The 22,842-nt window shown below is 49.2% G+C and overlaps 54 non-coding genes across 54 annotated transcripts; all 54 read right to left on the bottom strand.

Moving 5' to 3' along the window:
• Window positions 1-242: 242 nt before the first annotated feature.
• Window positions 243-358, bottom strand: LOC141063910 (U5 spliceosomal RNA). Its single transcript, XR_012225174.1, has one exon. It is a non-coding gene; the product is annotated as a U5 spliceosomal RNA (small nuclear RNA).
• A 314-nt stretch (window positions 359-672) lies between these two features.
• On the bottom strand, window positions 673-788 carry LOC141064264 (U5 spliceosomal RNA). The gene has a single exon (XR_012225492.1). It is a non-coding gene; the product is annotated as a U5 spliceosomal RNA (small nuclear RNA).
• Window positions 789-1,102: 314 nt separating this feature from the next.
• LOC141064413 (U5 spliceosomal RNA) lies at window positions 1,103-1,218 on the bottom strand. The gene has a single exon (XR_012225627.1). It is a non-coding gene; the product is annotated as a U5 spliceosomal RNA (small nuclear RNA).
• Window positions 1,219-1,531: 313 nt separating this feature from the next.
• On the bottom strand, window positions 1,532-1,647 carry LOC141064477 (U5 spliceosomal RNA). The gene has a single exon (XR_012225685.1). It is a non-coding gene; the product is annotated as a U5 spliceosomal RNA (small nuclear RNA).
• A 314-nt stretch (window positions 1,648-1,961) lies between these two features.
• LOC141064543 (U5 spliceosomal RNA) lies at window positions 1,962-2,077 on the bottom strand. Its single transcript, XR_012225744.1, has one exon. It is a non-coding gene; the product is annotated as a U5 spliceosomal RNA (small nuclear RNA).
• A 314-nt stretch (window positions 2,078-2,391) lies between these two features.
• Window positions 2,392-2,507, bottom strand: LOC141064667 (U5 spliceosomal RNA). Its single transcript, XR_012225857.1, has one exon. It is a non-coding gene; the product is annotated as a U5 spliceosomal RNA (small nuclear RNA).
• A 314-nt stretch (window positions 2,508-2,821) lies between these two features.
• On the bottom strand, window positions 2,822-2,937 carry LOC141063773 (U5 spliceosomal RNA). The gene has a single exon (XR_012225051.1). It is a non-coding gene; the product is annotated as a U5 spliceosomal RNA (small nuclear RNA).
• Window positions 2,938-3,250: 313 nt separating this feature from the next.
• On the bottom strand, window positions 3,251-3,365 carry LOC141064706 (U5 spliceosomal RNA). Its single transcript, XR_012225892.1, has one exon. It is a non-coding gene; the product is annotated as a U5 spliceosomal RNA (small nuclear RNA).
• Window positions 3,366-3,667: 302 nt separating this feature from the next.
• On the bottom strand, window positions 3,668-3,783 carry LOC141063685 (U5 spliceosomal RNA). The gene has a single exon (XR_012224971.1). It is a non-coding gene; the product is annotated as a U5 spliceosomal RNA (small nuclear RNA).
• Window positions 3,784-4,096: 313 nt separating this feature from the next.
• Window positions 4,097-4,212, bottom strand: LOC141064804 (U5 spliceosomal RNA). The gene has a single exon (XR_012225980.1). It is a non-coding gene; the product is annotated as a U5 spliceosomal RNA (small nuclear RNA).
• A 306-nt stretch (window positions 4,213-4,518) lies between these two features.
• Window positions 4,519-4,634, bottom strand: LOC141064029 (U5 spliceosomal RNA). Its single transcript, XR_012225281.1, has one exon. It is a non-coding gene; the product is annotated as a U5 spliceosomal RNA (small nuclear RNA).
• Window positions 4,635-4,948: 314 nt separating this feature from the next.
• Window positions 4,949-5,064, bottom strand: LOC141064666 (U5 spliceosomal RNA). Its single transcript, XR_012225856.1, has one exon. It is a non-coding gene; the product is annotated as a U5 spliceosomal RNA (small nuclear RNA).
• Window positions 5,065-5,377: 313 nt separating this feature from the next.
• LOC141064807 (U5 spliceosomal RNA) lies at window positions 5,378-5,493 on the bottom strand. The gene has a single exon (XR_012225983.1). It is a non-coding gene; the product is annotated as a U5 spliceosomal RNA (small nuclear RNA).
• A 315-nt stretch (window positions 5,494-5,808) lies between these two features.
• LOC141064783 (U5 spliceosomal RNA) lies at window positions 5,809-5,924 on the bottom strand. The gene has a single exon (XR_012225961.1). It is a non-coding gene; the product is annotated as a U5 spliceosomal RNA (small nuclear RNA).
• Window positions 5,925-6,238: 314 nt separating this feature from the next.
• On the bottom strand, window positions 6,239-6,354 carry LOC141064648 (U5 spliceosomal RNA). The gene has a single exon (XR_012225839.1). It is a non-coding gene; the product is annotated as a U5 spliceosomal RNA (small nuclear RNA).
• A 314-nt stretch (window positions 6,355-6,668) lies between these two features.
• On the bottom strand, window positions 6,669-6,784 carry LOC141064021 (U5 spliceosomal RNA). The gene has a single exon (XR_012225274.1). It is a non-coding gene; the product is annotated as a U5 spliceosomal RNA (small nuclear RNA).
• Window positions 6,785-7,097: 313 nt separating this feature from the next.
• LOC141064661 (U5 spliceosomal RNA) lies at window positions 7,098-7,213 on the bottom strand. Its single transcript, XR_012225851.1, has one exon. It is a non-coding gene; the product is annotated as a U5 spliceosomal RNA (small nuclear RNA).
• Window positions 7,214-7,527: 314 nt separating this feature from the next.
• Window positions 7,528-7,643, bottom strand: LOC141065254 (U5 spliceosomal RNA). The gene has a single exon (XR_012226387.1). It is a non-coding gene; the product is annotated as a U5 spliceosomal RNA (small nuclear RNA).
• Window positions 7,644-7,957: 314 nt separating this feature from the next.
• LOC141064332 (U5 spliceosomal RNA) lies at window positions 7,958-8,073 on the bottom strand. The gene has a single exon (XR_012225553.1). It is a non-coding gene; the product is annotated as a U5 spliceosomal RNA (small nuclear RNA).
• A 314-nt stretch (window positions 8,074-8,387) lies between these two features.
• Window positions 8,388-8,503, bottom strand: LOC141064473 (U5 spliceosomal RNA). The gene has a single exon (XR_012225681.1). It is a non-coding gene; the product is annotated as a U5 spliceosomal RNA (small nuclear RNA).
• Window positions 8,504-8,817: 314 nt separating this feature from the next.
• On the bottom strand, window positions 8,818-8,933 carry LOC141064660 (U5 spliceosomal RNA). The gene has a single exon (XR_012225850.1). It is a non-coding gene; the product is annotated as a U5 spliceosomal RNA (small nuclear RNA).
• Window positions 8,934-9,246: 313 nt separating this feature from the next.
• On the bottom strand, window positions 9,247-9,362 carry LOC141064024 (U5 spliceosomal RNA). The gene has a single exon (XR_012225277.1). It is a non-coding gene; the product is annotated as a U5 spliceosomal RNA (small nuclear RNA).
• A 314-nt stretch (window positions 9,363-9,676) lies between these two features.
• LOC141064530 (U5 spliceosomal RNA) lies at window positions 9,677-9,792 on the bottom strand. The gene has a single exon (XR_012225732.1). It is a non-coding gene; the product is annotated as a U5 spliceosomal RNA (small nuclear RNA).
• Window positions 9,793-10,106: 314 nt separating this feature from the next.
• Window positions 10,107-10,222, bottom strand: LOC141064696 (U5 spliceosomal RNA). Its single transcript, XR_012225883.1, has one exon. It is a non-coding gene; the product is annotated as a U5 spliceosomal RNA (small nuclear RNA).
• A 314-nt stretch (window positions 10,223-10,536) lies between these two features.
• LOC141064033 (U5 spliceosomal RNA) lies at window positions 10,537-10,652 on the bottom strand. The gene has a single exon (XR_012225285.1). It is a non-coding gene; the product is annotated as a U5 spliceosomal RNA (small nuclear RNA).
• Window positions 10,653-10,964: 312 nt separating this feature from the next.
• On the bottom strand, window positions 10,965-11,080 carry LOC141064677 (U5 spliceosomal RNA). Its single transcript, XR_012225866.1, has one exon. It is a non-coding gene; the product is annotated as a U5 spliceosomal RNA (small nuclear RNA).
• Window positions 11,081-11,382: 302 nt separating this feature from the next.
• On the bottom strand, window positions 11,383-11,498 carry LOC141064142 (U5 spliceosomal RNA). Its single transcript, XR_012225381.1, has one exon. It is a non-coding gene; the product is annotated as a U5 spliceosomal RNA (small nuclear RNA).
• Window positions 11,499-11,811: 313 nt separating this feature from the next.
• On the bottom strand, window positions 11,812-11,927 carry LOC141064709 (U5 spliceosomal RNA). Its single transcript, XR_012225895.1, has one exon. It is a non-coding gene; the product is annotated as a U5 spliceosomal RNA (small nuclear RNA).
• Window positions 11,928-12,233: 306 nt separating this feature from the next.
• On the bottom strand, window positions 12,234-12,349 carry LOC141065067 (U5 spliceosomal RNA). The gene has a single exon (XR_012226215.1). It is a non-coding gene; the product is annotated as a U5 spliceosomal RNA (small nuclear RNA).
• A 313-nt stretch (window positions 12,350-12,662) lies between these two features.
• Window positions 12,663-12,778, bottom strand: LOC141064172 (U5 spliceosomal RNA). The gene has a single exon (XR_012225408.1). It is a non-coding gene; the product is annotated as a U5 spliceosomal RNA (small nuclear RNA).
• Window positions 12,779-13,092: 314 nt separating this feature from the next.
• LOC141064470 (U5 spliceosomal RNA) lies at window positions 13,093-13,208 on the bottom strand. Its single transcript, XR_012225678.1, has one exon. It is a non-coding gene; the product is annotated as a U5 spliceosomal RNA (small nuclear RNA).
• A 314-nt stretch (window positions 13,209-13,522) lies between these two features.
• Window positions 13,523-13,638, bottom strand: LOC141063743 (U5 spliceosomal RNA). The gene has a single exon (XR_012225024.1). It is a non-coding gene; the product is annotated as a U5 spliceosomal RNA (small nuclear RNA).
• A 314-nt stretch (window positions 13,639-13,952) lies between these two features.
• LOC141065242 (U5 spliceosomal RNA) lies at window positions 13,953-14,068 on the bottom strand. The gene has a single exon (XR_012226376.1). It is a non-coding gene; the product is annotated as a U5 spliceosomal RNA (small nuclear RNA).
• Window positions 14,069-14,375: 307 nt separating this feature from the next.
• LOC141064419 (U5 spliceosomal RNA) lies at window positions 14,376-14,491 on the bottom strand. Its single transcript, XR_012225632.1, has one exon. It is a non-coding gene; the product is annotated as a U5 spliceosomal RNA (small nuclear RNA).
• Window positions 14,492-14,804: 313 nt separating this feature from the next.
• Window positions 14,805-14,920, bottom strand: LOC141064481 (U5 spliceosomal RNA). Its single transcript, XR_012225688.1, has one exon. It is a non-coding gene; the product is annotated as a U5 spliceosomal RNA (small nuclear RNA).
• A 307-nt stretch (window positions 14,921-15,227) lies between these two features.
• LOC141064157 (U5 spliceosomal RNA) lies at window positions 15,228-15,343 on the bottom strand. Its single transcript, XR_012225395.1, has one exon. It is a non-coding gene; the product is annotated as a U5 spliceosomal RNA (small nuclear RNA).
• Window positions 15,344-15,657: 314 nt separating this feature from the next.
• Window positions 15,658-15,773, bottom strand: LOC141064606 (U5 spliceosomal RNA). The gene has a single exon (XR_012225801.1). It is a non-coding gene; the product is annotated as a U5 spliceosomal RNA (small nuclear RNA).
• Window positions 15,774-16,086: 313 nt separating this feature from the next.
• LOC141064766 (U5 spliceosomal RNA) lies at window positions 16,087-16,202 on the bottom strand. Its single transcript, XR_012225947.1, has one exon. It is a non-coding gene; the product is annotated as a U5 spliceosomal RNA (small nuclear RNA).
• A 312-nt stretch (window positions 16,203-16,514) lies between these two features.
• LOC141065110 (U5 spliceosomal RNA) lies at window positions 16,515-16,630 on the bottom strand. The gene has a single exon (XR_012226255.1). It is a non-coding gene; the product is annotated as a U5 spliceosomal RNA (small nuclear RNA).
• A 314-nt stretch (window positions 16,631-16,944) lies between these two features.
• On the bottom strand, window positions 16,945-17,060 carry LOC141063942 (U5 spliceosomal RNA). The gene has a single exon (XR_012225202.1). It is a non-coding gene; the product is annotated as a U5 spliceosomal RNA (small nuclear RNA).
• Window positions 17,061-17,109: 49 nt separating this feature from the next.
• Window positions 17,110-17,225, bottom strand: LOC141064462 (U5 spliceosomal RNA). The gene has a single exon (XR_012225671.1). It is a non-coding gene; the product is annotated as a U5 spliceosomal RNA (small nuclear RNA).
• A 314-nt stretch (window positions 17,226-17,539) lies between these two features.
• Window positions 17,540-17,655, bottom strand: LOC141064683 (U5 spliceosomal RNA). Its single transcript, XR_012225871.1, has one exon. It is a non-coding gene; the product is annotated as a U5 spliceosomal RNA (small nuclear RNA).
• Window positions 17,656-17,968: 313 nt separating this feature from the next.
• Window positions 17,969-18,084, bottom strand: LOC141063822 (U5 spliceosomal RNA). The gene has a single exon (XR_012225095.1). It is a non-coding gene; the product is annotated as a U5 spliceosomal RNA (small nuclear RNA).
• A 314-nt stretch (window positions 18,085-18,398) lies between these two features.
• On the bottom strand, window positions 18,399-18,514 carry LOC141064108 (U5 spliceosomal RNA). The gene has a single exon (XR_012225350.1). It is a non-coding gene; the product is annotated as a U5 spliceosomal RNA (small nuclear RNA).
• Window positions 18,515-18,826: 312 nt separating this feature from the next.
• LOC141064628 (U5 spliceosomal RNA) lies at window positions 18,827-18,944 on the bottom strand. The gene has a single exon (XR_012225821.1). It is a non-coding gene; the product is annotated as a U5 spliceosomal RNA (small nuclear RNA).
• Window positions 18,945-19,257: 313 nt separating this feature from the next.
• LOC141064779 (U5 spliceosomal RNA) lies at window positions 19,258-19,373 on the bottom strand. The gene has a single exon (XR_012225958.1). It is a non-coding gene; the product is annotated as a U5 spliceosomal RNA (small nuclear RNA).
• Window positions 19,374-19,685: 312 nt separating this feature from the next.
• On the bottom strand, window positions 19,686-19,801 carry LOC141064132 (U5 spliceosomal RNA). The gene has a single exon (XR_012225372.1). It is a non-coding gene; the product is annotated as a U5 spliceosomal RNA (small nuclear RNA).
• Window positions 19,802-20,115: 314 nt separating this feature from the next.
• LOC141064194 (U5 spliceosomal RNA) lies at window positions 20,116-20,231 on the bottom strand. Its single transcript, XR_012225428.1, has one exon. It is a non-coding gene; the product is annotated as a U5 spliceosomal RNA (small nuclear RNA).
• Window positions 20,232-20,545: 314 nt separating this feature from the next.
• On the bottom strand, window positions 20,546-20,661 carry LOC141064579 (U5 spliceosomal RNA). Its single transcript, XR_012225778.1, has one exon. It is a non-coding gene; the product is annotated as a U5 spliceosomal RNA (small nuclear RNA).
• A 314-nt stretch (window positions 20,662-20,975) lies between these two features.
• On the bottom strand, window positions 20,976-21,091 carry LOC141063804 (U5 spliceosomal RNA). The gene has a single exon (XR_012225079.1). It is a non-coding gene; the product is annotated as a U5 spliceosomal RNA (small nuclear RNA).
• Window positions 21,092-21,405: 314 nt separating this feature from the next.
• LOC141065241 (U5 spliceosomal RNA) lies at window positions 21,406-21,521 on the bottom strand. The gene has a single exon (XR_012226375.1). It is a non-coding gene; the product is annotated as a U5 spliceosomal RNA (small nuclear RNA).
• Window positions 21,522-21,828: 307 nt separating this feature from the next.
• On the bottom strand, window positions 21,829-21,944 carry LOC141064613 (U5 spliceosomal RNA). Its single transcript, XR_012225808.1, has one exon. It is a non-coding gene; the product is annotated as a U5 spliceosomal RNA (small nuclear RNA).
• Window positions 21,945-22,258: 314 nt separating this feature from the next.
• Window positions 22,259-22,374, bottom strand: LOC141065014 (U5 spliceosomal RNA). The gene has a single exon (XR_012226167.1). It is a non-coding gene; the product is annotated as a U5 spliceosomal RNA (small nuclear RNA).
• Window positions 22,375-22,681: 307 nt separating this feature from the next.
• LOC141064156 (U5 spliceosomal RNA) lies at window positions 22,682-22,797 on the bottom strand. Its single transcript, XR_012225394.1, has one exon. It is a non-coding gene; the product is annotated as a U5 spliceosomal RNA (small nuclear RNA).
• Window positions 22,798-22,842: the final 45 nt, after the last annotated feature.

Genomic DNA, 22,842 nt, shown 5'->3' with positions numbered 1-22,842 from the left:
AGTGGGTGCGTGGTTTGGCTATGGAAAAACAAAAACGGCAACACACAGCCCATTTTCCGCAGGCTGCTCCGTGTTCAGCTCCATCCTGCTGCCAGAAAGTCACATGTCCCGCTGCCTGGAAGAAGGCCATCCACTGTTACAATATTCAAATGAGAGGCATCTCTCATCAGCCCCAGAGTACAGTCTCCCACCAAAACCCCACCCACTCATTCCTTCATTCTGTTGTTGAACCCAGTTAAGATAGCCCCAGCAAGCTGGAGCGTGCAAAAATTGCCACAAAACTTAGTTTTGCTTCTCTCCACGGAAATCTTTAGTAAAAGGCGAAAGATTTTTACGTTCTGAAAAGAAACCAGAGTATACTGGTCAAGGGCTTCCTCCTGACCTACCACCATGTGCACAGCCCTCATTTGGCCCAGGGAGACCACCTAGAAGTGGGTGCGTGGTTTGGCTATGGAAAAACAAAAATGGCAACACACAGCCCATTTTCCACAGGCTGCTCTGTGTTCAGCTCCATCCTGCTGACAGAGAGTCACATGTCCCGCTGCCTGGAAGAATGCCATCCACTGCTACAATATTCAAATGAGAGGCATTTCCCATCAGCCCCAGAATACAGTCTCCCACCAAAACCCCACCCACTCATTCCTTCGTTCTGTTGTTGAACCCATTTAAGAAAGCCCCAGCAAGCTGAAGCGTGCAAAAATTGCCACAAAACTCAGTTTTGCTGCTCTCCACGGAAATCTTTAGTAAAAGGTGAAAGATTTTTACGTTCTGAAAAGAAGCCAGAGTATACTGGGCAAGGGCTTCCTCCTGACCTACCACCATGGGCACAGCCCTCATTTGGCCCAGGGAGACCACCTAGAAGTGGGTGCGTGGTTTGGCTATGGAAAAACAAAAATGGCAACACACAGCCCATTTTTCGCAGGCTGCTCCGTGTTCAGCTCCATCGTACTGCCAGAGAGTCACATGTCCCGCTGCCTGGAAGAAGGCCTTCCACTGCTACAACATTCAAATGAGAGACACTTCGCAGCAGCCCCAGAGTACAGTCTCCCACCAAAACCCCACCCACTCATTCCTTCATTCTGTTGTTGAACCCATTTAAGGAAGCCCCAACAAGCTGGAGCGTGCAAAAATTGACACAAAACTCAGTTTTGCTTCTCTCCACGGAAATCTTTAGTAAAAGGCGAAAGATTTTTACGTTCTGAAGAGAAGCCAGAGTATACTGGGCAAGGGCTTCCCCCTGACCTACCACCATGGGGACAGCCCTCATTTGGCCCAGGGAGACCACCTAGAAGTGGGTGTGTGGTTTGGCTATGGAAAAACAAAAACGGCAACACACAGCCCATTTTCCGCAGGCTGCTCTGTGTTCAGTTCCATCCTACTGCCAGAGAGTCACATGTCCCGCTGCCTGGAAGAAGGCCATCCACTGCTACAATATTCAAATGAGAGACATTTCCCAGCAGCCCCATAGCACAGTCTCCCACCAAAACCCACCCACTCATTCCTTCATCCTGTTGTTGAACTCATTTAAGGAAGCCCCAGCAAGCTGGAGCGTGCAAAAATTGCCACAAAAATCAGTTTTGTTTCTCTCCACAGAAATCTTTAGTAAAAGGCAAAAGATTTTTACTTTCTGAAGAGAAGCCAGAGTATACTGCGCAAGGGCTTCTTCCTGACCTACCACCATGGGCACAGCCCTCATTTGGCCCAGGGAGACCACCTAGAAGTGGGTGCGTGGTTTGGCTATGGAAAAACAAAAACGGGAACACACAGCCCATTTTCCGCAGGCTGCTCCGTGTTCAGATCCATCTTGCTGCCAGATCATCACCTGTCCCGCTGCCTGGAAGAACGCCATCCACTGCTACAATATTCAAATGAGAGACATTTCCCAGCAGCCCCAGAGTACAGTCTCCCACCAAAACCCCACCCACTCATTCCTTCATTCTGTTGTTGAACCCATTTAAGAAAACCCCAACAAGCTGGAGCGTGCAAAAATTGCCACAAAACTCAGTTTTGCTTCTCTCCACGGAAATCTTTAGTAAAAGGCGAAAGATTTTTACGTTCTGAAGAGAAGCCAGAGTATACTGGGCAAGGGCTTCCTCCTGACCTACCACCATGGGCACAGCCCTCATTTGGCCCAGGGAGACCACCTAGAAGTGGGTGCGTGGTTTGGCTATGGAAAAACAAAAACGGCAACACACAGCCCATTTTCCGCAGGCTGCTCCGTGTTCAGCTCCATCCTGCTGCCAGAAAGTCACATGTCCCACTGCCTGGAAGAAGGCCATCCACTGCTACAATATTAAAATGAGAGGCATCTCCCATCAGCCCCAGAGTACAGTCTCCCACCAAAACCCCACCCACTCATTCCTTCATTCTGTTGTTGAACCCATTTAAGGTAGCCCCAGCAAGCTGGAGCGTGCAAAAATTGCCACAAAACTCAGTTTTGCTTCTCTTCACAGAAATCTATAGTAAAAGGTGAAAGATTTTTACGTCCTGAAAAGAAGCCAGAGTATACTGGGCAAGGGCTTCCTCCTGACCTACCACCATGGGCACAGCCCTCATTTGGCCCAGGGAGACCACCTAGAAGTGGGTGCGTGGTTTGGCTATGGAAAAACAAAAATGGCAACACACAGCCCATTTTCCGCAGGCTGCTCCGTGTTCAGCTCCATCGTGCTGCCAGAGAGTCACATGTCCCGCTGCCTGGAAGAAGGCCATCCACTGCTACAATATTCAAATGAGAGACATTTCCCAGCAGCCCCAGAGTACAGTCTCCCACCAAAACCCCACCCACTCATTCCTTCATTCTGTTGTTGAACCCATTTAAGGAAGCCCCAGCAAGCTGGAGCGTGCAAAAATTGCCACAAAACTCAGTATTGCTTTTCTCCACGGAAATCTTTAGTAAAAGGCGAAAGATTTTTACGTTCTGAAAAGAAGCCAGAGTATACTGGGCAACGGCTTCCTCCTGACCTACCACCATGGGCACAGCCCTCATTTGGCCCAGGGAGACCACCTAGAAGTGGGTGCGTGGTTTGGCTATGGAAAAACAAAAACGGCAACACACAGCCCATTTTCCGCAGGCTGCTCTGTGTTCAGCTCCATCTTGCTGCCAGATCGTCTCCTGTCCCACTGCATGGAAGAACGCCATCCACTGCTACAATATTCAAATGAGAGACATTTCCCAGCAGCCCCAGAGTACAGTCTCCCACCAAAACTCCACTCACTATTCCTTCATTCTGTTGTTAAACCCAATTAAAGAAGCCCAGCAAGCTGTAGCGTGCAAAAATTGCCACAAAACTCAGTTTTGCTTCTCTCCACAGAAATCTTTAGTAAATGGCGAAAAATTTTTACGTTCTGAAGAGAAGCCAGAGTATTCTGGGTAAGGGCTTCCTCCTGACCTACCACCATGGCCGCAGCCCTCGTTTGGCCCAGGGAGACCACCTAGAAGTGGGTGCGTGGTTTGGCTATTGAAAAACAAACAGCCCATTTTCCGCAGGCTGCTCCGTGTTCAGCTCCATCCTGCTGCCAGAGAGTCGCATGTCCCGCTGCCTGGATGAAGGCCATCCACTGCTACAATATTCAAACGAGAGACATTTTCCATCAGCCCCAGAGTACAGTCTCCCACCAAAACCCCACCCACTCATTCCTTCATTCTGTTGTTGAACCCATTTAAGGAAGCCCCAGCAAGCTGGAGCGTTCAAAAATTGCAACAAAACTCAGTTTTCCTTCTCTCCACGGAAATCTTTAGTAAAAGGCGAAAGATTTTTACGTTCTGAAGAAAAGCCAGAGTATACTGCGCAATGGCTTCCTCCTGACCTACCACCATGGCCGCAGCCCTCATTTGGCCCCAGTAGACCACCTAGAAATGGGTGCGTGGTTTGGCTATGGAAAAACAAAAACGGCAACACACAGACCATTTTCCGCAGGCTGCTCCGTGTTCAGCTCCATCCTGCTGCCAGAGAGTCACATGTCCCGCTGCCTTGAAGAAGGCCATCCACTGCTACAAAATTCAAATGAGAGACATTTCCCAGCAGCCCCATAGTACAGTCTCCCACCAAAACCCACCCACTCATTCCTTCATTCTGTTGTTGAACCCATTTAAGGAAGCCCCATCAAGCTGGAGATTGCAAAAATTGCCACAAAACTCAGTTTTGATTCTCTCCTCGGAAATCTTTAGTACAATGCAAAAGATTTTTACTTTCTGAGGCGAAGCCAGAGTATACTGGGCAAAGGCTTCCTCCTGACCTACCACCATGGGCACAGCCCTCATTTGGCCCAGGGAGACCACCTAGAAGTGGGTAAGTGGTTTGGCTATGGAAAAACAAAAACGGCAACACACAGCACATTTTCCGCAGGATGCTCTGTGTTCAGCTCCATCTTGCTGCCAGAGAGTCACCTGTCTCGCTGCCTGGAAGAAGGCCATCCACTGCTACAATATTCAAATGAGAGGCATCTCCCATCAGCCCCAGAGTACAGTCTCCCACCAAAAACCAACCCACTCATTCCGTTGTTGAACCCATTTAAGGAAGCCCCAGCAAGCTGGAGCGTGCAAAAATTGCCACAAAACTCAGTTTTGCTTCTCTCCACAGAAATCTTTAGTAAAAGGCGAAAGATTATTACGTTTTGAAGAGAAGCCGGAGTATACTGGGCAAGGGCTTCCTCCTGACCTACCACCATGGGCACAGCCCTCATTTGGCCCAGGGAGACCACCTAGAAGTGGGTGCGTGATTTGGCTATGGAAAAACAAAAACGGCAACAGACAGCCCATTTTCCGCAGGCTGCTCCGTGTTCAGCTCCATCGTGCTGCCAGAGAGTCACATGTCCCGCTGCCTGGAAGAAGGCCATCCACTGCTACAATATTCAAATGAGAGACATTTCCCAGCAGCCCCAGAGTACAGTCTCCCACCAAAACCCCACCCACTCATTCCTTCATGCTGTTGTTGAACCCATTTAAGGTAGCCCCAGCAAGCTGGAGCGTGCAAAAATTGCCACAAAACTCAGTTTTGCTTCTCTCCACGGAAATCTTTAGTAAAAGGCGAAAGATTTTTACGTTCTGAAGAGAAACCAGAGTATACTGGGCAAGGGTTTCCTCCTGACCTACCACCATGGGCACAGCCCTCATTTGGCCCAGGGAGACCACCTAGAAGTGGGTGCGTGGTTTGGCACTGAAAAAACAAAAACGGCAATACACAGCACATTTTCCGCAGGATGCTCTGTGTTCAGCTGCATCCTGCTGCCAGAGAGTCACATGTCCCGCTGCCTGGAAGAAGGCCATCCACTGCTACAAAATTCAAATGAGAGACATTTCCCAGCAGCCCCATAGTACAGTCTCCCACCAAAACCCACCCACTCATTCCTTCATTCTGTTGTTGAACCCATTTACGGAAGACCCAGCAAGCTGGAGCGTGCAAAAATTGCCACAAAGCTCAGTTTTGTTTCTCTCCTCGGAAATCTTTAGTACAAGGCAAAAGCTTTTTACTTTCTGAAGAGAAGCCAGAGTATACTGGGCAAGGGCTTCCTCCTGACCTACCACCATGGGCACAGCCCTCATTTGGCCCAGGGAGACCACCTAGAAGTGGGTCCGTGGTTTGGCTATGGAAAAACAAAAACGGCAACACACAGCCCATTTTCTGCAGGCTGCTCCGTGTTCAGCTCCATCCTGCTGCCAGAGAGTCACATGTCCCGCTGCCTGGAAGAAGGCCATCCACTGCGATAATATTCAAATGAAATATTCATTTCCCAGCAGCCCCAGAGTACAGTCTCCCACCAAAACCCACCCACTCATTCCTTCATTCTGTTGTTGAACCCATTTAAGGAAGCCCCAGCAAGCTGGAGCGTGCAAAAATTGACACAAAACTCAGTTTTGCTTCTCTCCACGGAAATCTTTAGTAAAAGGCGAAAGATTTTTACGTTCTGAAGAGAAGCCAGAGTATACTGGGCAAGGGCTTCCTCCTGACCTACCACCATGGGCACAGCCCTCATTTGGCACAGGGAGACCACCTAGAAGTGGGTGCGTGGTTTGGCTATGGAAAAACAAAAACGGCAACACACAGCCCATTTTCCGCAGGCTGCTCCGTGTTCAGCTCCATCCTGCTGCCAGAAAGTCACATGTCCCACTGCCTGGAAGAAGGCCATCCACTGCTACAATATTAAAATGAGAGGCATCTCCCATCAGCCCCAGAGTACAGTCTCCCACCAAAACCCCACCCACTCATTCCTTCATTCTGTTGTTGAACCCATTTAAGGTAGCCCCAGCAAGCTGGAGCGTGCAAAAATTGCCACAAAACTCAATTTTGCTTCTCTTCACAGAAATCTATAGTAAAAGGTGAAAGATTTTTACGTCCTGAAAAGAAGCCAGAGTATACTTGGAAAGGGCTTCCTCCTGACCTACCACCATGGGCACAGCCCTCATTTGGCCCAGGGAGACCACCTAGAAGTGGGTGCGTGGTTTGGCTATGGAAAAACAAAAACGGCAACACACAGCCCATTTTCCGCAGGCTGCTCCGTGTTCAGCTCCATCGTGCTGCCAGAGAGTCACATGTCCCGCTGCCTGGAAGAAGGCCATCCACTGCTACAATATTCAAATGAGAGACATTTCCCAGCAGCCCCAGAGTACAGTCTCCCACCAAAACCCCACCCACTCATTCCTTCATGCTGTTGTTGAACCCATTTAAGGAAGCCCCAGCAAGCTGGAGCGTGCAAAAATTGCCACAAAACTCAGTATTGCTTTTCTCCACGGAAATCTTTAGTAAAAGGCGAAAGATTTTTACAATCTGAAAAGAAGCCAGAGTATACTGGGCAAGGGTTTCCTCCTGACCTACCACCATGGGCACAGCCCTCATTTGGCCCAGGGAGACCACCTAGAAGTGGGTCCGTGGTTTGGCTATGGAAAAACAAAAACGGCAACACACAGCCCATTTTCTGCAGGCTGCTCCGTGTTCAGCTCCATCCTGCTGCCAGAGAGTCACATGTCCCGCTGCCTGGAAGAAGGCCATCCACTGCGATAATATTCAAATGAGAGACATTTCCCAGCAGCCCCAGAGTACAGTCTCCCACCAAAACCCACCCACTCATTCCTTCTTTCTGTTGTTGAACCCATTTAAGGAAGCCCCAGCAAGCTGGAGCGTGCAAAAATTGACACAAAACTCAGTTTTGCTTCTATCCACGGCAATCTTTAGTAAAAAGAGAAAGATTTTTACGTTCTGAAGAGAAGCCAGAGTATACTGGGCAAGGGCTTCCTCCTGACCTACCACCATGGGCACAGCCCTCATTTGGCCCAGGGAGACCACCTAGAAGAGGGTGCGTGGTTTGGCTATGGAAAAACAAAAACGGCAACACACAGCCCATTTTCCGCAGGCTGCTCCGTGTTCAGCTCCATCTTGCTGCCAGAGAGTCACCTGTCCCGCTGCCTGGAAGAACGCCATCCACTGCTACAATATTCAAATGAGAGACATTTCCCAGCAGCCCCAGAGTACAGTCTCCCACCAAATCCCCACCCACTCATTCCTTCATTCTGTTGTTGAACCCATTTAAGGAAACCCCAGCAAGCTGGAGCGTGCAAAAATTGCCACAAAACTCAGTTTTGCTTCTCTCCACGGAAATCTTTAGTAAAAGGCGAAAAATTTTTACGTTCTGAAGAGAAGCCAAAGTATACTGGGCAAGGGCTTCCTCCTGACCTACCACCATGGGCACAGCCCTCATTTGGCCCAGGGAGACCACCTAGAAGTGGGTGCGTGGTTTGGCTATGGAAAAACAAAAACAGCAACACACAGCCCATTTTCCGCAGGCTGCTCCGTGTTCAGCTCCATCCTGCTGCCAGAAAGTCACATGTCCCGCTGCCTGGAAGAAGGCCATCCACTGTTACAATATTCAAATGAGAGGCATCTCCCATCAGCCCCAGAGTACAGTCTCCCACCAAAACCACACCCACTCATTCCTTCATTCTGTTGTTGAACCCATTTAAGGTAGCCCCAGCAAGCTGGAGCGTGCAAAAATTGCCACAAAACTTAGGTTTGCTTCTCTCCACAGAAATCTTTAGTAAAAGGCGAAAGATTTTTACGTTCTGAAAAGAAACCAGAGTATACTGGTCAAGGGCTTCCTCCTGTCCTACCACCATGTGCACAGCCCTCATTTGGCCCAGGGAGACCACCTAGAAGTGGGTGCGTGGTTTGGCTATGGAAAAGCAAAAATGGCAACACACAGCCCATTTTCCACAGGCTGCTCTGTGTTCAGCTCCATCCTGCTGACAGAGAGTCACATGTCCCGCTGCCTGGAAGAATGCCATCAACTGCTACAATATTCAAATGAGAGGCATTTCCCATCAGCCCCAGAATACAGTCTCCCACCAAAACCCCACCCACTCATTCCTTCATTTTGTTGTTGAACCCATTTAAGAAAGCCCCAGCAAGCTGAAGCGTGCAAAAATTGCCACAAAACTCAGTTTTGCTGCTCTCCACGGAAATCTTTAGTAAAAGGTGAAAGATTTTTACATTCTGAAAAGAAGCCAGAGTATACTGGGCAAGGGCTTCCTCCTGACCTACCACCATGGGCACAGCCCTCATTTGGCCCAGGGAGACCACCTAGAAGTGGGTGCGTGGTTTGGCTATGGAAAAACAAAAATGGCAACACACAGCCCATTTTTCGCAGGCTGCTCCGTGTTCAGCTCCATCGTGCTGCCAGAGAGTCACATGTCCCGCTGCCTGGAAGAAGGCCTTCCACTGTTACAACATTCAAATGAGAGGCATCTCCCATCAGCCCCAGAGTACAGTCTCCCACCAAAACCCCACCCACTCATTCCTTCATTCTGTTGTTGAAACCATTTAAGGAAGCCCCAGCAAGCTGGAGCGTGCAAAAATTAACACAAAACTCAGTTTTGCTTCTCTCCACGGAAATCTTTAGTAAAAGGCGAAAGATTTTTACGTTCTGAAGAGAAGCCAGAGTATACTGGGCAAGAGCTTCCTCCTGACCTACCACCATGGGCAGAGCCCTCATTTGGCCCAGGGAGACCACCTAGAAGTGGGTGTGTGGTTTGGCTATGGAAAAACAAAAACGGCAACACACAGCCCATTTTCCGCAGGCTGCTCTGTGTTCAGCTCCATCCTACTGCCAGAGAGTCACATGTCCCGCTTCCTGGAAGAAGGCCATCCACTGCTACAATATTCAAATGAGAGACATTTCCCAGCAGCCCCATAGTACAGTCTCCCACCAAAACCCACCCACTCATTCCTTCATTCTGTTGTTGAACTCATTTAAGGAAGCCCCAGCAAGCTGGAGCGTGCAAAAATTGCCACAAAAATCAGTTTTGTTTCTCTCCACGGAAATCTTTAGTAAAAGGCAAAAGATTTTTTCTTTCTGAAGAGAAGCCAGAGTATACTGGGCAAGGGCTTCCTCCTGACCTACCACCATGGGCACAGCCCTCATTTGGCCCAGGGAGACCACCTAGAAGTGGGTGCGTGGTTTTGCTATGGAAAAACAAAAACGGGAACACACAGCCCATTTTCCGCAGGCTGCTCCATGTTCAGCTCCATCTTGCTGCCAGATCATCACCTGTCCCGCTGCCTGGAAGAACGCCATCCACTGCTACAATATTCAAATGAGAGACATTTCCCAGCAGCCCCAGAGTACAGTCTCCCACCAAAACCCCACCCACTCATTCCTTCATTCTGTTGTTGAACCCATTTAAGGAAACCCCAACAAGCTGGAGCGTGCAAAAATTGCCACAAAACTCAGTTTTGCTTCTCTCCACGGAAATCTTTAGTAAAAGGCGAAAGATTTTTACGTTCTGAAGAGAAGCCAGAGTATACTGGGCAAGGGCTTCCTCCTGACCTACCACCATGGGCACAGCCCTCATTTGGCCCAGGGAGACCACCTAGAAGTGGGTGCGTGGTTTGGCTATGGAAAAACAAAAACGGCAACACACAGCCCATTTTCCGCAGGCTGCTCCGTGTTCAGCTCCATCCTGCTGCCAGAAAGTCACATGTCCCGCTGCCTGGAAGAAGGCCATCCACTGCTACAATATTAAAATGAGAGGCATCTCCCATCAGCCCCAAAGTACAGTCTCCCACCAAAACCCCACCCACTCATTCCTTCATTCTGTTGTTGAATCCATTTAAGGTAGCCCCAGCAAGCTGGAGCGTGCAAAAATTGCCACAAAACTCAGTTTTGCTTCTCTCCACAGAAATCTATTGTAAAAGGTGAAAGATTTTTACGTTCTGAAAAGAAGCCAGAGTATACTGGGCAAGGGCTTCCTCCTGACCTACCACCATGGGCACAGCCCTCATTTGGCCCAGGGAGACCACCTAGAAGTGGGTGCGTGGTTTGGCTATGGAAAAACAAAAATGGCAACACACAGCACATTTTACGCAGGCTGATCCGTGTTCAGCTCCATCGTGCTGCCAGAGAGTCACATGTCCCGCTGCCTGGAAGAAGGCCATCCACTGCTACAATATTCAAATGAGAGACATTTCCCAGCAGCCCCAGAGTACAGTCTCCCACCAAAACCCCACCCACTCATTCCTTCATTCTGTTGTTGAACCCATTTAAGGATGCCCCAGCAAGCTGGAGCGTGCAAAAATTGCCACAAAACTCAGTTTTGCTTCTCGCCACGGAAATCTTTAGTAAAAGGCGAAAGATTTTTACGTTCTGAAGAGAAGCCAGAATATACTGGGCAACGGCTTCCTCCTGACCTACCACCATGGGCACAGCCCTCATTTGGCCCAGGGAGACCACCTAGAAGTGGGTGCGTGGTTTGGCTATGGATAAACAAAAACGGCAACACACAGCCCATTTTCCGCAGGCTGCTCTGTGTTCAGCTCCATCTTGCTGCCAGATCGTCACCTGTCCCACTGCATGGAAGAACGCCATCCACTGCTACAATATTCAAATGAGAGACATTTCCCAACAGCCCCAGAGTACAGTCTCCCACCAAAACTACACTCACTATTCCTTCATTCTGTTGTTGAACCCAATTAAAGAAGCACAGCAAGCTGTAGCGTGCACAAATTGCCACAAAACTCAGTTTTACTTCTCTCCACAGAAATCTTTAGTAAAAGGCGAAAAATTTTTACGTTCTGAAGAGAAGCCAGAGTATACTGGGTAAGGGCTTCCTCCTGACCTACCACCATGGCCGCAGCCCTCGTTTGGCCCAGGGAGACCACCTAGAAGTGGGTGCGTGGTTTGGCTATGGAAAAACAAACAGCCCATTTTCCGCAGGCTGCTCCGTGTTCAGCTCCATCCTGCTGCCAGAGAGTCGCATGTCCCGCTGCCTGGATGAAGGCCATCCACTGCTACAATATTCAAACGAGAGACATTTCCCATCAGCCACAGAGTACAGTCTCCCACCAAAACCCCACCCACTCATTCCTTCATTCTGTTGTTGAACCCATTTAAGGAAGCCCCAGCAAGCTGGAGCGTTCAAACATTGCAACAAAACTCAGTTTTCCTTCTCTCCACGGAAATCTTTAGTAAAAGGCGAAAGATTTTTACGTTCTGAAGAAAAGCCAGAGTATACTGCGCAAGGGCTTCCTCCTGACCTACCACCATGGCCGCAGCCCTCATTTGGCCCCAGGAGACCACCTAGAAATGGGTGCGTGGTTTGGCTATGGAAAAACAAAAACGGCAACATACAGCCCATTTTCCGCAGGCTGCTCCGTGTTCAGCTCCATCCTGCTGCCAGAGAGTCACATGTCCCGCTGCCTGGAAGAAGGCCATCCACTGCTACAAAATTCAAATGAGAGACATTTCCCAGCAGCCCCATAGTACAGTCTCCCACCAAAACCCACCCACTCATTCCTTCATTCTGTTGTTGAACCCATTTAAGGAAGCCCCAGCAAGCTGGAGCGTGCAAAAATTACCACAAAGCTCAGTTTTGTTTCTCTTCTCGGAAATCTTTAGTACAAGGCAAAAGATTTTTACTTTCTGAAGAGAAGCCAGAGTATACTGGGCAAGGGCTTCCTCCTGACCTACCACCATGGGCACAGCCCTCATTTGGCCGAGGGAGACCACCTAGAAGTGGATCCGTGGTTTGGCTATGGAAAAACAAAAACGGGAACACACAGCCCATTTTCCGCAGGCTGCTCCGTGTTCAGCTCCATCTTGCTGCCAGAGAGTCACCTGTCCCGCTGCCTGGAAGAAGGCCATCCACTGCTACAATATTCAAATGAGAGGCATCTCCCATCAGCCCCAGGGTACAGTCTCCCACCAAAACCCCACCCACTCATTCCATTGTTGAACCCATTTAAGGAAGCCCCAGTAAGCTGGAGCATGCAAAAATTGCCAGAAAACTCAGTTTTGCTTCTCTCCACGGAATTCTTTAGTAAAAGGCGAAAGATTTTTACGTTCTGAAGAGAAGCCAGAGTATACTGTGCAAGGGCTTCCTCCTGACCTACCCCCATGGGCACAGCCCTCATTTGGCCCAGGGAGACCACCTAGAAGTGGGTGCGTGGTTTGGGTATGGAAAAACAAAAACGGCAACACACAGCCAATTTTCCGCAGGCTGCTCCGTGTCCAGCTCCATCCTGCTGCCAGAGAGTCATATGTCCCGCTGCCTGGAAGAAGGCCATCCACAGCTACAATATTCAAATGAGAGACATTTCCCAGCAGCCCCATAGTACAGTCTTCCACCAAAACCCACCCACTCATTCCTTCATTCTGTTGTTGAACCCATTTAAGGAAGCCCCACCAAGCTGGAGCATGCAAAAATTGCCACAAATCTCAGTTTTGTTTCTCTCCACGAAAATCTTTAGTAAAAGGCGAAAGATTTTTACGTTCTGAAGAGAAGCCAGAGTATACTGGGCAAGGGCTTCCTCCTGACCTACCACCATAGGCACAGCCCTCATTTGGCCCAGGGAGACCACCTAGAAGTGGGTGCGTGGTTTGGCTATGGAAAAACAAAAACGGCAACACACAGCCCATTTTCCGCAGGCTGCTCCGTGTTCAGTTCCATCTTACTGCCAGAGAGTCACCAGTCCCGCTGCCTGGAAGAACGCCATCCACTGCTACAATATTCAAATGAGAGACATTTCCCAGCAGCCCCAGAGTACAGTCTCCCACCAAAACCCCACCCACTCATTCCTTCATTCTGTTGTTGAACCCATTTAACGATGCCCCAGCAAGCTGGAGCGTTCAAAAATTGCCACAAAACTCAGTTTTGCTTCTCTCCACGGAAATCTTTAGTAAAAGGCGCAAGATTTTTACGTTCTGAAGAAAAGCCAGAGTATACTGGGCAAGGGCTTCCTCCAGACTTACCACCATGGCCGCAGCCCTCATTTGGCCCAGGGAGACCACCTAGAAGTGGGTGCGTGGTTTGGCTATGGAAAAACAAAAACGGCAACACACAGCCCATTTTCCGCAGTCTGCTCCGTGTTCAGCTACATCTTGCTGCCAGATCGTCACCTGTCCCGCTGCCTGGAAGAACGCCATCCACTGCTACAATATTGAAATGAGAGACATTTCCCAGCAGCCCCAGCGTACAGTCTCCCACCAAAACCCCACCCACTCACTCCTTCATTCTGTTGTTGAACCCATTTAAGGAAGCCCCAGCAAGCTGGAGCGTGCAAAAATTGCCACAAAACTCAGTTTTGCTTCTCTCCATGGAAATCTTTAGTAAAAGGCAAAAGATTTTTACATTCTGAAGAGAAGCCAGAGTATACTGGGCAAAGGCTTCCTCCTGACCTACCACCATGGGCACAGCCCTCATTTGGCCCAGGGAGACCACCTAGATGTGGGTGCGTGGTTTGGCTTTGGAAAAACAAAAACGGCAACACACAGCCCATTTTCCGCAGGCTGCTCCGTGTTCAGCTCCATCGTGCTGCCAGAGAGTCACATGTCCCGCTGCCTGGAAGTAGGCCATCCACTGCTACAATATTCAAATGAGAGGCATTTCCCATCAGCCCCAGAGTACAGTCTCCCACCAAAACCCCACCCACTCATTCCTTCATTCTGTTGTTGAAACCATTTAAGGAAGCCACAGCAAGCTGGGGCGTGCAAAATTTGCCACAAAACTCAGTTTTGCTTCTCTCCACGGAAATCTTTAGTAAAAGGCGAAAGATTTTTACGTTCTGAAGAGAAGCCAGAGTATACTGGGTAAGGGCTTCCTCCTGACCTACCACCATGGGCACAGCCCTCATTTGGCCCAGGGAGACCACCTAGAAGTGGGTGCATGGTTTGACTATGGAAAAACAAAAACGGCAACACACAGCCCATTTTCCGCAGGCTGCTCCGTGTTCAGCTCCATCCTGCTGCCAGAGAGTCACATGTCCCGCTGCCTGGAAGAAGGCCATCCACTGCTACAATATTCAAATGAGAGGCATTTCCCATAAGCCCCAGAGTACAGTCTCCCACCAAAACCCCACCCACTCATTCTTTCATTCTGTTGTTAAACCCATAGCGCCAGCAAGCTGGAGCGTGCAAAAATTGCCACAAAACTCAGTTTTGCTTCTCTCCACGGAAATCTTTAGTAAAAGATGAAAGATTTTTACGTTCTGAAGAAAAGCCAGAGTATACTGGGCAAGGGCTTCCTACTGACCTACCACCATGGGCACAGCCCTCATTTGGCCCAGGGAGACCACCTAGAAGTGGGTGCGTGGTTTGGCTATGGAAAAACAAAAACGGCAACACACAGCCCATTTTCCGCAGGCTGCTCCGTGTTCAGCTCCATCGTGCTGCCAGAGAGTCACATGTCCCGCTGCCTGGAAGCAGGCCATCCACTGCTGCAATATTCAAATGAGAGGCATTTCCCATCAGCCCCAGAGTACAGTCTCCCACCAAAACCCCACCCATCATTCCTTCATTCTGTTGTTGAACCCATTTATGGAAGCCACAGCAAGCTGAGGCGTGCAAAAATTGCCACAAAACTCAGTTTTGCTTCTCTCCACGGAAATCTTTAGTAAAAGGCGAAAGATTTTTACGTTCTGAAGAGAAGCCAGAGTATACTGGGTAAGGGCTTCCTCCTGACCTACCAACATGGGCACAGCCCTCATTTGGCCCAGGGAGACCAACAAGAAGTGGGTGCATGGTTTGACTATGGAAAAACAAAAACGGCAACACACAGCCCATTTTCCGCAGGCTGCTCTGTGTTCAGCTCCATCCTGCTGCCAGAGAGTCACATGTCCCGCTGCCTGGAAGAAGGCCATCCACTGCTAAAATATTCAAATGAGAGGCATTTCCCATAAGCCCCAGAGTACAGTCTCCCACCAAAACCCCACCCACTCATTCCTTGATTCTGTTGTTGAACCCATAGCGCCAGCAAGCTGGTGCGTGCAAAAATTGCCACAAAACTCAGTTTTGCTTCTCTCCACGGAAATCTTTAGTAAAAGGCGAAATATTTTTACGTTCTGAAGAAAAGCCAGAGTATACTGGGCAAGGGCTTCCTACTGACCTACCACCATGGGCACAGCCCTCATTTGGCCCAGGGAGACCACCTAGAAGTGGGTGCGTGGTTTGGCTATGGAAAAACAAAAACGGCAACACACAGCCCATTTTCCACAGGCTGCTCCGTGTTCAGCTCCATCGTGCTGCCAGAGAGTCACATGTCCCGCTGCCTGGAAGAAGGCCATCCACTGCTACATTATTCAAATGAGATACATTTCCCAGCAGCCCCAGAGTACAGTCTCCCACCAAAACCCCACCCACTCATTCCTTCATTTTGTTGTTGAACCCATTTAAGGAAGCCCCAGCAAGCTGGAGCATGCAAAAATTGCCACAAAACTCAGTTTTTCTTCTCTCCACGGAAATGTTTAGTAAAAGGCGAAAGATTTTTACGTTCTGAAGAAAATCCAGAGTATACTGCGCAAGGGCTTCCTCCTGACCTACCACCATGGCCGCAGCCCTCATTTGGCCCAGGGAGACCACCTAGAAGTGGGTGCGTGGTTTGGCGATGGAAAAACAAATACGGCAACACACAGCCCATTTTCCGCAGGCTGCTCCGTGTTCAGCTCCATCCTGCTGCCAGAGCGTCACGTGTCCCGCTGACTGAAAGAAGGCCATCCACGGCTACTATATTCAAATGAGGGCCATTTTCCCGCAACGCCACAGCTCAGTCTCCCACCAAAAACCCCACACACATACCTTCATTCTGTTGTTGAACCCATTTAAGGAAGCCACTGCAAGCTGGAGCGTGCAAAAATTGACACAAAACTCAGTTTTGCTCCTCTGCACGGAAATTTTTATTAAAAGGCGAAAAATTTTTAAGTTATGAAGAAAAACCAGAGAATACTGAGCAATGGCTTCCTCCTGACCTACCACCATGGGCACAGCCCTCATTTGGCCTAGGGAGACCACCTAGAAGTGGGTGCTTGGTTTGGCTATGGAAAAACAAAAACGGCAACACACAGCCCATTTTACGCAGGCTGCTCCGTGTTCAGCTCCATCGTGCTGCCAGAGAGTCACATGTCCCGCTGCCTGGAAGGAGGCCATCCACTGCTACAATATTCAAATGATACATTTCCCATCAGCCCAAGAGTACAGTCTCCCACCAAAACCCCACCCACTCATTCCTTCATTCTGTTGTTGAACCCATTTAAGGAAGCCCCAGCAAGCTGGAACGTGCAAAAATTGCCAAAAAACTCAGTTTTGCTTCTCTCCACGGAAATCTTTAGTAAAAGGCAAAAGATTTTTACGTCCTGAAGAAAAGCCAGAGTATACTGCGCAAGGGCTTCCTCCTGACCTACCACCATGGACACAGCCCTCATTTGGCCCAGGGAGACCACCTAGAAGTGGGTGCGTGGTTTGGCGATTTAAAAACAAAAACGGCAACACACAGCCCATTTTCCGCAGGCTGCTTCGTGTTCAGCTCCATCCTGCTGCCAGAGCGTCACGTGTCCCGCTGACTGAAAAAAGGCCATCTACGGCTACTATATTCAAATGAGAAACATTTCCCAGCAGCCCCAGAGTACAGTCTCCCACCAAAACCCCACCCACTCATTCCTTCATTCTGTTGTTAAACCCATTTAAGGAAACCCCAGCAAGCTGGAGCGTGCAAAAATTGGCACAAAACTCAGTTTTGCTTCTCTCCACGGAAATCTTTAGTAAAAGGCAAAAGATTTTTATGTTCTGTAGAAAAGCCAGAGTATACGGCGCAAGGCACATGTCCTTCATTCTGTTGTTGAACCCATTTAAGGAAGCCCCAGCAAGCTGGAGCGTGCAAAAATTGCCAGAAAACGCAGTTTTGCTTCTGTCCACGGAAATATTTAGTAAAAGGCAAAAGATTTTTACGTTCTGAAGAAAAGCCAGAGTATACTGGGCAAAGGCTTCCTCCAGACCTACCAACATGGCCACAACACTCATTAGGCCCAGGGAGCCCACCTAGAAGTGGGTGCGTAGTTTTGCTATGGAAAAACAAAAACGGCAACACACCGCCCATTTTCCACAGGCTGCTCCGTGTTCAGCTCCATCGTGCTGCCAGAGAGTCACATGTCCCGCTGCCTGGAAGAAGGCCATCCAGAGCTACAATATTCAAATGAGAGACATTTCCCAGCAGCCCCAGAGTACAGTCTCCCACCAAAACCCCACCCATTCATTCCTTCATTCTGTTGTTGAAGCCATTTAAGGAAGTCCCAGCAAGCTGGAGCGTGCAAAAATTGCCACAAAACTCAGTTTTGCTTCTCTCCGCGGAAATCTTTAGTAAAAGTTGAAAGATTTTTACGTTCTGAAAAGAAGCCAGAGTATACTGGGCAAGGGCTTCCTCCTGACCTACCACCATGGGCACAGCCCTCATTTGGCCCAGGGAGACCACCTAGTAGTGGGTGCGTGGTTTGGCTATGGAAAAACAAAAATGGCAACACACAGCTCATTTTCCGCAGGCTGCTCCGTGTTCTGCTCCATCGTGCTGCAAGAGAGTCACATGTCCTTCTGCCTAGAAGAAGGCAATCCACTGCTACAATTTTCAAATGAGAGACATTTCCCAGCAGCCCCATAGTACAGTCTCCCACCAAAACCCACCCACTCATTCCTTCATTCTGTTGTTGAACCCATTTAAGGAAGCCACAGCAAGCTGGGGCGTGCAAAAATTGCCACAAAACTCAGTTTTGCTTCTCTCCACGGAAATCTTTAGTAAAAGGTAAAAGATTTTTACGTTCTGAAGAGAAGCCAGAGTATACTGGGTAAGGGCTTCCTCTTGACCTACCACCATGGGCACAGCCCTCATTTGGCCCAGGGAGACCACCTAGAAGTGGGTGCATGGTTTGACTATGGAAAAACAAAAACGGCAACACACAGCCCATTTTCCGCAGGCTGCTCCGTGTTCAGCTCCATCCTGCTGCCAGAGAGTCACATGTCCAGCTGCCTGGAAGAAGACCATCCACTGCTACAATATTCAAATGAGAGGCATTTCCCATCAGCCCCAGAGTACAGTCTCCCACCAAAACCCCACCCACTCATTCCTTCATTCTGTTGTTGAACCCATTTAAGGAAGCCGCAGCAAGCTGGAGCGTACAAAAATTGCCACAAAACTCAGTTTTGCTTCTCTCCACGGAAATCTTTAGTAAAAGCCGAAAGATTTTTACGTTCTGAAGAGAAGCCAGAGTATACAGAGCAAGAGCTTCCTTCTGACCTACCACCATGGGCACAGCCCTCATTTGGCCCAGGGAGACCACCTAGAAGTGTGTGCGTGGTTTGGCTATGGAAAAACAAAAAAGGCAACACACAGCCCATTTTCCGCAGGCTATTCCGTGTTCAGCTCCATCGTGCTGCCAGAGAGTCACATGTCCCGCTGCCTGGAAGAAGGCCATCCACTGCTACAATTTTCAAATGAGAGACATTTCCCAGCAGCCCCAGAGTACAGTCTCCCACCAAAACCCCACCCACTCATTCTTTCTTTCTGTTGTTGAACCCATTTAAGGAAGCCACAGCAAGCTGGTTCGTGCAAAAATTGCAACAAAACTCAGTTTTGCTTCTCTCCACGGAAATCTTTAGTAAAAGGCGAAAGATTTTTACATTCTGAAGAGCAGCCAGAGAACACTGGGCAAGTGCTTTCTCCTGACCTACCACCATGGGCACAACCCTCATTTGGCCCAGGGAGACCACCTAGAAGTGGGTGCTTGGTTTGGCGATGGAAAAACAAATACGGCAACACACAGCCCATTTTCCGCAGGCTGCTCCGTGTTCAGCTCCATCCTGCTGCCAGAGCGTCACGTGTCCCGCTGACTGAAAGAAGGCCATCCACGGCTACTATATTCAAATGAGGGCCATTTTCCCGCAATGCCACAGCTCAGTCTCCCACCAAAAACCCCACACACATACCTTCATTCTGTTGTTGAACCCATTTAAGGAAGCCACAGCAAGCTGGAGCGTGCAAAAATTGACACAAAACTCAGATTTGCTCCTCTGCACGGAAATTTTTATTAGAAGGCGAAAAATTTTTAAGTTATGAAGAAAAACCAGAGAATACTGAGCAAGGGCTTCCTCCTGACCTACCACCATGGGCACAGCCCTCATTTGGCCCAGGGAGACCACCTAGAAGTGGGTGCTTGGTTTGGCTATGGAAAAACAAAAACGGCAACACACAGCCCATTTTACGCAGGCTGCTCCGTGTTCAGCTCCATCGTGCTGCCAGAGAGTCACATGTCCCGCTGCCTGGAAGGAGGCCATCCACTGCTACAATATTCAAATGATACATTTCCCATCAGCCCAAGAGTACAGTCTCCCACCAAAACCCCACCCACTCATCCCTTCATTCTGTTGTTGAACCCATTTAAGGAAGCCCAAGAAAGCTGGAACGTGCAAAAATTGCCAAAAAACTCAGTTTTGCTTCTCTCCACGGAAATTTTTAGTAAAAGGCGAAAGATTTTTACGTTCTGAAGAAAAGCCAGAGTATACTGCGCAAGGGCTTCCTCCTGACCTACCACCATGGCCGCAGCCCTCATTTGGCCCAGGGAGACCACCTAGAAGTGGGTGCGTGGTTTGGCGATTTAAAAACAAAAACGGCAACACACAGCCCATTTTCCGCAGGCTTCTCCGTGTTCAGCTCCATCCTGCTGGCAGAGCGTCACGTGTCCCGCTGACTGAAAAAAGGCCATCCACGGCTACTATATTCAAATGAGAAACATTTCCCAGCAGCCCCAGAGTACAGTCTCCCATCAAAACCCCACCCACTCATTCCTTCATTCTGTTGTTAAACCCATTTAAGGAAGCCCCAGCAAGCTGGAGCGTGCAAAAATTGGCACAAAACTCAGTTTTGCTTCTCTCCACGGAAATCTTTAGTAAAAGGCAAAAGATTTTTACATTCTGTAGAAAAGCCAGATTATACGGCGCAAGGGCTTCCTCCTGACCTACCACCATGGCCGCAGCCATCATTTGGCCCAGGGAGACCACCTAGAAGTGGGTGCGTGGTTTGGCTATGGAAAAACAAAAACGGCAACACACAGCCCATTTTCCGCAGGCTGCTCTGTGTTAAGCTCCATCCTGCTGCCAGAGAGTCACATGTCCGGCTGCCTGGAAGAAGGCCATCCACTGCTACAATATTCAAATGAGAAGCATTTCCCATCAGCCCCAGAGTACAGGCTCCCACCAAAACCCCACCCACTCATTCTTTCATTCTGTTGTTGAACCCATTTAAGGAAGCCCCAGCAAGTTGGAGCATGCAAAAATTGCCACAAAACTCAGTTTTGCTTCTCTCCACGGAAATCTTTAGTAAAAGGCGAAAGATTTTTACATTCTGAAGAGAAGCCAGAGTATACTGGGCAAGGGCTTGCTCCTGACCTACCACCATGGGCACAGCCCTCATTTGGCCCAGGGAGACCACCTAGAAGTGGGTGCGTGGTTTGGCTATGGAAAAACAAAAACAGCAACACACAGCCCATTTTCCGCAGGCTGCTCCGTGTTCAGCTCCATCGTGCTGCCAGAGAGTCACATGTCCCGCTGCCTAGAAGAAGGCCATCCACTGCTACAATATTTAAATGAGAGACAGATTCCAGTAGCCCCAGAGTGCAGTCTCCCACCAAAACCCCACCCACTCATTCCTTCATTCTGTTGTTGAACCCATTTAAGGAAGCCCCAGCAAGCTGGAGCATGAAAAAATTTCCACAAAACTCAGGTTTGCTTCTCTCCACGGAAATCTTTAGTAAAAGGCTAAAGATTTTTACATTCTGAAGAGAAGCCAGAGTATACTGGGCAAAGGCTTCCTCCTGACCTACCACCATGGGCACAGCCCTCATTTGGCCCAGGGAGACCACCTAGATGTGGGTGCGTGGTTTGGCTTTGGAAAAACAAAAACGGCAACACACAGCCCATTTTCTGCAGGCTGCTCCGTGTTCAGCTCCATCGTGCTGCCAGAGAGTCACATGTCCCGCTGCCTGGAAGTAGGCCATCCACTGCTACAATATTCAAATGAGAGACATTTCCCATCAGCCCCAGAGTACAGTCTCCCACCAAAACCCCACCCACTCATTCCTTCATTCTGTTGTTGAAACCATTTAAGGAAGCCACAGCAAGCTGGGGCGTGCAAAATTTGCCACAAAACTCAGTTTTGCTTCTCTCCACGGAAATCTTTAGTAAAAGGCGAAAGATTTTTACGTTCTGAAGAGAAGCCAGAGTATACTGGGTAAGGGCTTCCTCCTGACCTACCACCATGGGCACAGCCCTCATTTGGCCCAGGGAGACCACCTAGAAGTGGGTGCATGGTTTGACTATGGAAAAACAAAAACGGCAACACACAGCCCATTTTCCGCAGGCTGCTCCGTGTTCAGCTCCATCCTGCTGCCAGAGAGTCACATGTCCCGCTGCCTGGAAGAAGGCCATCCACTGCTACAATATTCAAATGAGAGGCATTTCCCATAAGCCCCAGAGTACAGTCTCCCACCAAAACCCCACCCACTCATTCTTTCATTCTGTTGTTAAACCCATAGCGCCAGCAAGCTGGAGCGTGCAAAAATTGCCACAAAACTCAGTTTTGCTTCTCTCCACGGAAATCTTTAGTAAAAGTTGAAAGATTTTTACGTTCTGAAGAAAAGCCCGAGTATACTGGGCAAGGGCTTCCTACTGACCTACCACCATGGGCACAGCCCTCATTTGGCCCAGGGAGACCACCTAGAAGTGGGTGCGTGGTTTGGCTATGGAAAAACAAAAACGGCAACACACAGCCCATTTTCCGCAGGCTGCTCCGTGTTCAGCTCCATCGTGCTGCCAGAGAGTCACATGTCCCGCTGCCTGGAAGCAGGCCATCCACTGCTGCAATATTCAAATGAGAGGCATTTCCCATCAGCCCCAGAGTACAGTCTCCCACCAAAACCCCACCCACTCATTCCTTCATTCTGTTGTTGAACCCATTTATGGAAGCCACAGAAAGCTGAGGCGTGCAAAAATTGCCACAAGACTCAGTTTTGCTTCTCTCCACGGAAATCTTTAGTAAAAGGCGAAAGATTTTTATGTTCTGAAGAGAAGCCAGAGTATACTGGGTAAGGGCTTCCTCCTGACCTACCAACATGGGCACAGCCCTCATTTGGCCCAGGGAGACCAACAAGAAGTGGGTGCATGGTTTGACTATGGAAAAACAAAAACGGCAACACACAGCCCATTTTCCGCAGGCTGCTCTGTGTTCAGCTCCATCCTGCTGCCAGAGAGTCACATGTCCCGCTGCCTGGAAGAAGGCCATCCACTGCTACAATATTCAAATGAGAGGCATTTCCCATAAGCCCCAGAGTACAGTCTCCCACCAAAACCCCACCCACTCATTCCTTGATTCTGTTGTTGAACCCATAGCGCCAGCAAGCTGGTGCGTGCAAAAATTGCCACAAAACTCAGTTTTGCTTCTCTCCACGGAAATCTTTAGTAAAAGGCGAAATATTTTTACGTTCTGAAGAAAAGCCAGAGTATACTGGGCAAGGGCTTCCTACTGACCTACCACCATGGGCACAGCCC

This window comes from Dendrobates tinctorius, unplaced genomic scaffold, assembly GCF_039654945.1.
Source record: "Dendrobates tinctorius isolate UK_male_01 unplaced genomic scaffold, ASM3965494v1 ptg000250l, whole genome shotgun sequence".
Taxonomy (NCBI): Eukaryota; Metazoa; Chordata; class Amphibia; order Anura; family Dendrobatidae; genus Dendrobates; species Dendrobates tinctorius.
The sequence above is the reverse complement of the archived record's forward strand: the minus strand, read 5'-3'. Positions and strand labels throughout refer to the sequence as shown.